The sequence below is a fragment of the Biomphalaria glabrata genome, chromosome 1, assembly GCF_947242115.1.
Source record: "Biomphalaria glabrata chromosome 1, xgBioGlab47.1, whole genome shotgun sequence".
NCBI classification, from domain to species: domain Eukaryota; kingdom Metazoa; phylum Mollusca; class Gastropoda; family Planorbidae; genus Biomphalaria; species Biomphalaria glabrata.
In genome coordinates this window covers 68,343,102-68,353,729 of record NC_074711.1, presented here as the reverse complement: position 1 = coordinate 68,353,729, position 10,628 = coordinate 68,343,102, and the positions used below count along the sequence as shown (strand labels likewise).

Sequence of the window (10,628 nt, the reverse complement as noted above, 5' to 3'; positions counted from 1 at the left end):
ATCAACCTATCAAGTGATAAGACAGGAGAAAATTGAGCTCTTCCACCTGCAAATATGTTACATTTGAAGACATGGGGAGGGGTGCTGTGAAAAACAAGTACAAGTGCCTGAGAGTGCCTAATCTTAGTTAATCGATTCAATTTTTATTCGATAAAATAAATACTATTTGAGTATGGAACTAAAGAGCCGCAATTGGCTCGCGATCCCTAGGTTGCCACCCCTGGTCTAAAAGGTCAAGAGTCAGTGTTAATAGTCACTTAGTTATTAAGATACAAGTGAAGGATAATGTCCGCTCTTATAAACAGTGCTCGTCTCTGGACTATCAAACAAACGTGTAAAATCTGTTATATGTGGACTAAAATGTATATGTAAAAGGTTGAACAACGCATCCATATATTTTAATCTTAATACGTAAATTTTGTATAGCCATGCATAACCTATTGGACATCTTGAACCTTGGATTAACTCCTAATGATAGCAGGGCAGGAAAGCATGATCCTCTCGTAGTGCTCTGGTAAGTAACTCTGCTGTGGGCCTCTCGCAGTGCTCTGGTAAGTAGCTCTGTTGTGGGCCTCTCGTAGTGCTCTGGTAAGTAACTCTGTTGTGGGCCTCTCGTAGTGCTCTGGTAAGTAACTCTGTTGTGGGCCTCTCGTAGTGCTCTGGTAAGTAACTCTGTTGTGGGCCTCTCGTAGTGCTCTGGTAAGTAACTCTGTTGTGGGCCTCTCGTAGTACTCTGGTAAGTAACTCTGTTGTGGGCCTCTCGTAGTGCTCTGGTAAGTAACTCTGTTGTGGGCCTCTCGTAGTGCTCTGGTAAGTAACTCTGCTGTGGGCCTCTCGCAGTGCTCTGGTAAGTAACTCTGCTGTGGGCCTCTCGCAGTGCTCTGGTAAGTAACTCTGTTGTGGGCCTCTCGTAGTGCTCTGGTAAGTAACTCTGTTGTGGGCCTCTCGTAGTGCTCTGGTAAGTAACTCTGTTGTGGGCCTCTCGTAGTGCTCTGGTAAGTAACTCTGTTGTGGGCCTCTCGTAGTGCTCTGGTAAGTAACTCTGTTGTGGGCCTCTCGTAGTGCTCTGGTAAGTAACTCTGTTGTGGGCCTCTCGTAGTGCTCTGGTAAGTAACTCTGTTGTGGGCCTCTCGTAGTGCTCTGGTAAGTAACTCTGTTGTGGGCCTCTCGTAGTGCTCTGGTAAGTAACTCTGTTGTGGGCCTCTCGTAGTGCTCTGGTAAGTAACTCTGTTGTGGGCCTCTCGTAGTGCTCTGGTAAGTAACTCTGTTGTGGGCCTCTCGTAGTGCTCTGGTAAGTAACTCTGTTGTGGGCCTCTTGTAGTGCTCTGGTAAGAAACTATGTTGTTGAACGTAGTGCCTCAGAGCTCCCATGCGGTTCAAGTGACCCTTCAGTTGTCTCTCCGCAGCTCTTGGACACTCTTGTAAGACATGCACCACTGTTTCTTCTTCCTGCTCCACTAGTTGAAGTAGAAAAACTGCAGTATGTCATTTGTAACAAAGGTCTTTAAGTCTTTGGAGCCGAAATAACTGTCATGTCATTTTAATAGATAGCATCCGAACTTTGTCGTCATGGATACCCAGTAGTTTAGTGGAATGGTTTGGCATCTAAGTGTTGGCCATTCAAAGATTTTATAAATCTACGACATTATATGAATGTGTTAAAAAAAAAAAAGTTCATTTTTGGGGAAAAGAGTAAAATATGTTTGCAAAATATTGGTGGTGTCTGCAGAGATGGTGCTCCGCATATTGAAGTATTTAGTGGTGTCTGCAGAGATGGTGCTCCAAGTAGTGAAGTATTTAGTGGTGTCTGCAGAGATGGTGCTCCGCATATTGAAGTATTTAGTGGTGTCTGCAGAGATGGTGCTCCAAGTAGTGAAGTATTTAGTGGTGTCTGCAGAGATGGTGCTCCAAGTAGTGAAGTATTTAGTGGTGTCTGCAGAGATGGTGCTCTAAGTATTGAAGTATTTAGTGGTGTCTGCAGAGATAGTGCTCCAAGTAGTGAAGTATTTAGTGGTGTCTGCAGAGATGGTGCTCCAAGTAGTGAAGTATGTTGATCTGAATTTCAACAGAATGAGTCACCAAAAGTCATCGGAACTCCGTTTCTGATTCATCGTCGAATAGTTATAACGAAGACAATGTTTGACTAAAATGACAAAAAGCGATGAAAAAAGGTCACTGCAAAGATCAAGTGTAATTGATAATTTGGTGAAAAAAAAATTTGCTAACACATCAAGCTTTCCAAACTTAACATTCCATTTGCACTTGCCAGAACTCCAATGAAAGTCAAAGTTGAAGATGTTTAGGAGACAGAAATAGTTTATTGAACTCATTAATACAGATGCAGCGAAAAATGTCTCTATAATTAGGCTACACAAATCTGGATCAAGCGTTTGCAGTCATGTCTCAATTTGTCTGTGCACCTTCTTCTTCAATAGCCAATAATACATTATTTCAGTGATGCCCAACCTCATTTGGTTTGCGGGCCATTTTAATTTTTGGCATTCGTGTCGCGGGCCATATCACCAAAAAGAAAAAAATTAATTTTATATATATATATATATATATATATATATAAGCTATTTTTAATAGTTTTATTTGTAGACCTACTTACATAAATTAACATGAAGTTTATCCAAAACCATCTTCTGAATATCTGGCTGCATAGATGAAACACCAAGTCGGAGCACAGAATCTAGATGTTCATCCGTGAGGCGATTACGTAACATGGTTTTCGCCCGTTTCATCATTGAGAAAGTTTGTTCACACAAATAAGTGCTTGAAAACATTGTGATCATCCTTAGCGCTTGTTTTCGAAGATTTGGAAAAGTTTCGAAAATAACATGGAGTAGAAGTCAATACTTTGCCTCACTTTAAAATTTGTCAAGCAGGAATGTCTGGCTTTGTAAGTTAATCAGTTCCAGTTCCAGATCGGTCTGGGCACTTGACACATCGGCAGCAAACGGATTTTGAAAAAGACGGATTTCATTTTTTAAATTCTGAAAATCCACAAATCTTTCACTGAAATTATTCATCAAGATCCTCAGAAATTGGATCAATCTTTCTTTTGGGAGAGACATATTTAGCTGCTTATCATTTTGTACAGTGGTACAGGTTGGAGAGTGGACAAGATGCACCTTTTCCGCCTGTTAAATGAAGAGTTGCGATTTTGTTTGGAAAACGCTTATGTCTGCATACACATGCGAAATCAATGTGTCTTTCCCTTGTACCTTTGGTGTTGAGTTCATTTACATGTGATGTGGTATCGCATAAAATAGCCAAATCCCAGAACCATGAGGGGTCGTTCAGTAGTGGTACTTTTTTTTATTTTTCCGTCATAAATATTTCAATTTTGTGTCTCAAATCAAAAAAACGTTTTAACACCTTTCCTCGACTTAACCAGCCCCGCACTTCACTGTGAAATAGAACGTCTTCATATTCAGACTCTATTTCTGTTAGAAATATTTGAAAATTTTGTGATTCGACGCTTTTGTGATTTGATGAAATGTACAGTACTGAGCACAATCATCATCACATGGTCCAGAGTCAAAACCTTTCTACTGACATTTTGTTGGTGAATGATGCAGTGAAGCCGCAGGGGTTCAGTTCCATTTGACAACTTTTTAAATTTAAATAACTTTTGCTGTCAGTCCGCTGTGACATCCAAGCATATTTCTAGCGCCATCATTAGTACTAATTTATTCCAAGGAAGTGCAAGGTCCTCTATGATGGTTGACACTTCTTTGAATAGGTCTTCTCCACTTCTAGTCCCATGCATGCTCCTCATAGCTGCCAACTTCTCTGTTATAATTGCTGTTTGAACTGCAAGAGGTGCGCGGTATCAGTTATGTCAGTGGACTCTTCAGCGGCAATAGAAAACATTTCGAATTCTGCTGCTCTGTCTTTTAATTGTGAATGAAGATTTACCCCCATATCTTCCACTTGTAATTGTCATGCGAGAAAGGCTGACAGCTTCTACTGCATTCTTCTTTTCAGGACACATTTCTTCCATCACTGCTAGCATTTTTACACATTCGCCATCGGAAAAAGTCTTCATTGCTCTACTTAAGATGTGAGCTACTCTGTAACTGGCTCTTATCGCCGACTCATTTTCTTGTCTCTTTTTGTAAAATATTCTTGTCAATCCCCCAATCTCTAGTCGTAACTTGACAATCTGTCTTCGCAGCTCAAACCAAGAATGTCACCATATGTGTTTATGTGTTTGATTTCATAATGCATTTTAATGTTATGTTCTTTAAAAACAGCTACACTTTCTTTACAAACCAAACGTGTTGGCTTACTATCATAGTCCACAAAAAAGTAAAGATCTGTCCACTTTTCCTGAAAGTTTCTACATTCAGAGTCCACTATTCTTTTGTTAGGCTCTCCCATTTTATTAAATCACAAACATTAAACAATATGATACCAATCACTTTGATATCGAAAGAACACGACCTAAAATGTTGCTTTAAAGATGCTCTGTGTTGAACACACAAGGTGTCAAGAACACGGCTAGCTCAAGACAGTAGCGAATTTTCCAAGAATTAAAAAAAAACTGTCAAGTTTTGTCTCTATTAAAAAAACAACACTTGTGTTCTTACAATAACAAAAATATTTACTATGAATATTAGAATACCAAACCTAAATATGGAATTCATGAAAGAAAGAGTGAGAATCCTAACTTAAAGAGAATATTTGCACCAAAATTCTAATCATTTACATATTTTTTTTACATTTTGTTCCAATGTTTTGGCGGGCCGGTTAGAAGCACGTCATCTGGCCCGCGGGCCGTAGTTTGGGCATCGCTGCATTATATGCATAACAGCCTGTTCATTATCAAGTCTAAATACAGAAAATCGTCACACTTGTATGAAATGTGGATAATGTAAGTAAGAAATAGAAAGATAAATAAATGCATGTCCTAAAGTTATTATTTTATCAATTTGTGATTGGATGATTTAGAGAATTGTATAATTCAAGAATATGATATTTTGTAACTGATTATAACATATTGTTTCATGATTAAACATAAAGCTTTGGCAATGAAAATCAGATATTTACAATTCGCGGCATAGTGAGGAATTGTAAAAAGGGGGTGCCGAGCAGAAAAGGTTGAGAACCAGCGCTATGTTGTAAGTGTGGTCGTAATTTGCCCACCCGTCATAAACAAATAAATAAAAGATAAAATAAGGTGTTCCATATTTTGTATTTGCATTTATTTATGTAAAAATAGGGTAATCCTGTAGATCAGCGCCCCGCATCATTTTCACGACATTCTTTGTTGTCAAGGCTTGATCAGCAACTTAGCTAGATTTTTTTGGGCGGGGGGAGGCGTGTCATTTCGAAACTATAAATAAACATTTCTTTTACAAATCTAACTATATTTTTTAAAAAGAAAACGATTTTATTTTATGCAGATCTAAAAAAAAAAAAACAACAAAAAACAATTTGATAAATAAATTGTAGTTGTAAATATATATTTCTACTGCAAAATTTTTCAAATGCACATTGTTTGTTTAGAGTTTTGATCTAGATCTATGTCATATATATATAGGCCTTATATATAATATTTATGCTGTGATTGTTTTAATTTTAGATCTATGTCCAGATGTATAAGATACCTTACCAGTATAAATAAGTATTATGTCTTACTTTTTCATCTAGATTTTGATTTTATAAATATACCTCTACCGACTCAATTGGGTACCGGCCCACCTGACACGAATGCCCATATAGCCTGTCTGCCCCTGTTTGTAACGCGAAATGCATCTTCATGTCACGTGTTATCGGACAATGTTTATATAAATAAATGCAACCTTATGCCCTGGCTAAATTCTAGATTACTCACACTTCAGAGATAAAATGCAACTCTAGATTTCAAAGAATTCGCTGTAAAAAGAAAAAAAAACCCACACATTTCTGTATCCTATATTCAAACTCATTGTACGAAGAAATGGAATATTTATCTTCTTAAAATCTTCTATTATTATGGATTCAATTATTTAACACTTTGAATTTCATAAAAGGGCAAATAAGAAGACCTTATTAAATTAAACAACTCCAAGCAGAATTGAACTAATCTATGGCACACCATATTTGATATTTGACTATATTTCACTATAATCGGCACTTTTTAATGAAACAAATATAAGTAGTAGACAAACAGAATGTTTTCAGGTGCGTGTAAAGGCCTATCAAAGTTGTCTTGTTTTAGGATGTAGGTTACGCTAAAGACAGGTAGTTTGCAATAGTTTGCATATAGAAATGTTTAATTATTAGATCTACGCATATCAAGAAATTCATTTAGCTCATTTGGTGAAAGTTTAAACAAAAATCCCGTTCAGACCTTGCGTTCTATATGGCGAATGATGTCAAGGAATACGGTCAAGGAGGGTGTCATGTAACTCCAAAAAAATTCCTATAAAAAATACTCATTAGTTTGTTCTTTTATTGAACCATAATACGACAGTAAGTCAACTATGATCTGTAATGTTGTTCTATTGTTCTTTATGTTGATGAAGCAAAGAGGACGCATGCGTTTGACTGTTTTTACATCTGCTCAGGTTAGTTCCTGCTAGGCTTAGTTTCATTGTTGCTGTCGTGCTGTTAACCATGAGCAGGTTCAGTGAGCATTTTGTCTTTGTGGTAGGATAGTGCACCAGTGTCCGAAATTCACCGAAGACTTTCAAACATTTCTAAACATCAGAATTGTAATTTCATTTTGAACTCATTGTAAAACAGCTAAACACTTTAAGGGTTGACCAGAAACTTTCCATCATGAGAGCTTCACGAAGATGTGCAACGAAGAACTAAGTGCATTGAGAAGCAAGGGGACTGAAAAATGTATTTAAACTAATGGGGGCCCTAAGGCTAAGCTATAGCTTGTTGTTAAAATTAAACACACGATAGTTACTTTCAAGAAGTTTAGTGTCATGATGTAATCGAATTAGGCCTACTTGTCAAAAGTTGTAACGTAATTGAGAGTCATTATACACCATCACTTTCAGAAAGTAGTCAACCTACCCTCATAGAAATGGATTTAAAATGTACCATAATAATTAATCACTGAGCAAGTTAGTTATGTATTGTTAGGGATCAAGTTTTTTTAAGTGTGGAAATACAGCTTCTGGCACCCTTAAAACTCCCGCGGAAGAACTTCTCTTTCAGGTCGTAATTTGTAGGAAGTATTTCCTCGGGAGCTGATTCAGCTTCTGTACTAAATGGTGAAGTCTTGTTCTTTTCAACCATTTTACTAGAAATAGTTTCACTTTTCAGCAAAGGAAAATGATAAAACCTGTTTTCACTTGCTTGCCTGGAGAAATGGAAAAGCTTGAAAAGATGCTCATAAATTTCATGATGTGCAAGTAGCCCATTGCAACTCTTCATGAGAAACATTAGTAAGACAGCCTCTGTCAATGTCCCTTAAGGAAAAAAAAATCTCCATTGAGACCCCATATTCTTTTAAGTCCCTTGCCCACGTGGTACTTCTCGGAACTGTCTGTGGCTCTGATAAGTTTGATCGCTGAGATGATTAGGTCAATAATATGTCTGATATTCAATGCAACCGATGCAACCTCTCCGTATAGAATTTAAATTTGGGATATTGTTCTTTATTTTAAAAAATCTTTTTCTCAGTCAAAGCATGGGCTCCATCAGTTGTTACACTGGACATCTTGTTCCAAGCCAACCCAACACTTTCAACACAGTTCTTCATAGAATTTATTAAATACCGGTCTGAGTGTGTGTCTTTAACTGAGTGTTTCGAAATATTACCAATAAGCATAATCTTCGTTTGCTTTAAACTTTTTAGAATAATATGAACAGACAATGTTTATTTAGCTTCTTCATCATAATGTACAAGAAGATATTTAAATATCATAATTATTTAAAATTATTTATTTTTAATATATTGGCATTTTTATATGTTTTATCTGTGGGCTCACCTGAATTCTGTAGGTTTCTGCGGGCCGCATGTGGCCCGCGGTCTGTAATTTGCCCACCCCTGATCTAAATGAATCAAGTTATTTTGATTCTACACAATCTTCTACTACTAAAAGTAATATCAGGACTACCAATGTACGTTAGTGTTTAACTAAATATTTATTTTTGCAGCAGTTTCAGTTTTATTGTGACATTCCAAAAAGTTTAAATAAGCTGTGCCTCTTATACATTGATTTGATTGACTCATTTTGATGTATATGTATACCTTGTAATCAAAGTGGCATTCATTTTTTGTTTAAATTGTAACTGGTCTGTGCTAAATTACTGAATTCATATTAAGAGATAACTATTAATGTATTTGAAAGTTAATGGTAAAGGGAAGTAACTGCAACAGGTCATTGTGCTGGCCTCAATACACCTTGAAATGAACAAGAAGAATTTTAATCAGCGATGAAATTACAAAAAAAAAAAAAGATTTGACAGGAAATGCTATTAAGATCTAGTCAGTGATTACCCTCTACAAACTCTTAGTCAACTAATCTAATTGACTTCAATATTCAATCATTACCAAAAAGAAACCATTCCAAAGACAAAGTGAATGATAGACAAAAAACGGGAGAAGCTTTTTAATGTAGAGTAGGCCTTTGGGAAAGTTAAAGTAAAGTTCCATTTGCAGACTTTGCGATCTGTATGACAGATGATATAAAAGTCATCTGTTTCTGTGTCTTATGGTCAATGAGGGCGTCAGGTGGCCACCACAATGACCAACCGCCTTTACTTTTCTCCACTAAATGTCAGGAACCCATTTGAGCTGGCTGGACTGAAAAGTGCCTAATATAAAAAAAAACAGTCTTCAAACCCTAGACTCATGTTTGGCAGCCAAGCACTTAACTGCTTAGCCACCACACCTCCAAGTGAATTATATAGAAACTTTTAACTGTTTGCTCACCTTTCATTCTACAACTAAAGCAAGGTAATTATGTATTGTTAGGGACAGGGGTGGTCTCAATGCTGTCTGGAATGATTCAAGAGAATATAAGTATTATGTTAGTGTGGCGGGGCCCAAGGTCATGTCTAGCCTGGGCTAACAAGAAGTTACAGTTGCCAAACGGTAATGTTACTGGGTGGGTTGTATCTGTGCACCTCAGTCTGTGACCAAGGGGCTTGAGTCATCTAAGCAACCAGACAAACCATACTTTGGTGTTAGGAAGTTGTTTTCCTTAAAAATCGGAGCATAATATTAACGATAATTAGATTTTCGAACGTTTTAGCTAGAAAGTTAAATGTAGTGTAAGAGAGAAGTGCGATTTTACATAAATAGAGTTAAACTATTTTTCATAAAAAAATCCGGAACAACCAATTTAATTATATATTTTATTTATTAGAAGATCAAGACATCTTCATAGACCCAAACAACAACCTAGCGACACACAAACACACACAACACAGAGAATCTATGGATGAGACATAATTGATTAACATGCATGACTAGATTGCCACATGAAATGAATAGAAAGTCTTCTTTTTTAAGTAACGTACGTCTGTATATATATAATCTATAAGATAAGATAAAAAGATATTTTTAAATTTATTTTATAGATTATAATAGGGCCTATGGTAAAATAAGTATTATTTTAGGTTAAAATTGCATGTGTTCATTCTTCAATTTTGTTAATGTTTAAATTTTCTTGATTCACTTAATGTAATATTTCGTACATTTACAGCCAATCTATATCTTATATTGTTCACTCCAAGCATAGATGATGTTCTTAACTAAACTGATTGTTGTAATTTAATAGTTTATATTTTAATATTTGGAAAAAAATACGGAGGTGTGGCATAACAGAACCTAAATAAAAACGTAAGAAATAATAATTGATTATATTGGTAATTATATTGGTGATTGGTATAAACGATAAATCTGGAAATAGATCTATGGGAAAGGACCAATGGCGAACGCTTAAATTTTGTGCCAGTTTTTAGTTTACAATTTATAACTACGCAATGGTTAAACATATTAAAAAAATGAAAACATCTGCGGAATCCTCAGCTTTTGGGCGATAAAACTAAATTTGACTCTTTTTTCCAAATCAGCTATTAAATTTATAATTCAAGTCAACTTACGGTAGGGGTCGGGCCTAATCAGCGAACGCAATTTTCGCGGGAGTCATAATGAGCGAAAGGCCGTAAAAAATAGCGAAATAGCATGTTAAAATATAGGAAATTGGGCATTAGGCCTAATTTTTTTTTCACTTTTCTTGTGCTCCACATCTCCTTTCTCTGCTTGGAACTGATGTCTATATATAGCCTACGAAACTTGCGATCAAATATTTTTAAAAGAAAGAAACTACAAAATTCTATCTCGCCTCCTCCCTATAGGACTATAGGCTAGTCCACGTCGTTTTACTCTCCATTTCATAAACTCTCGTTACTGCGACTATTTTTTTTTTTAAGAACACATGTTCAGTGCACTTAATCACCATGAACTCGATCTCTCCCCCCCCCCCACACACACACATACACACACGCGCGCTGATTGACCTAAAGGCAGATCCCGAATGCGACGAATTGATGATGTATGGGAGGCAGATCTACAACAGCTTGGGTTTCGGGCATGGAGACGAAAGGCTCAGGAGAGATCTTGTAATTTTATACATGTATAATAGAAGATAATTCTTATATTTATTACT

The 10,628-nt window shown here is 36.5% G+C and overlaps 1 protein-coding gene across 2 annotated transcripts in view; it reads left to right on the top strand.

The window, feature by feature from the left end:
• The first annotated feature begins 370 nt into the window (after positions 1–370).
• LOC106068472 (snRNA-activating protein complex subunit 3-like) overlaps positions 371–10,628 on the top strand; it is a 28,856-nt gene continuing 18,598 nt past the window's right edge. Inside the window, exon 1 of one of the 2 annotated variants that reach the window (XM_056010253.1) lies at positions 371–514. The gene's annotated coding sequence lies outside the window, so the exon portion shown is untranslated. The remainder of the gene's footprint in view (positions 515–10,628) is intronic. The other variant, XM_056010262.1, reaches the window with a different exon arrangement.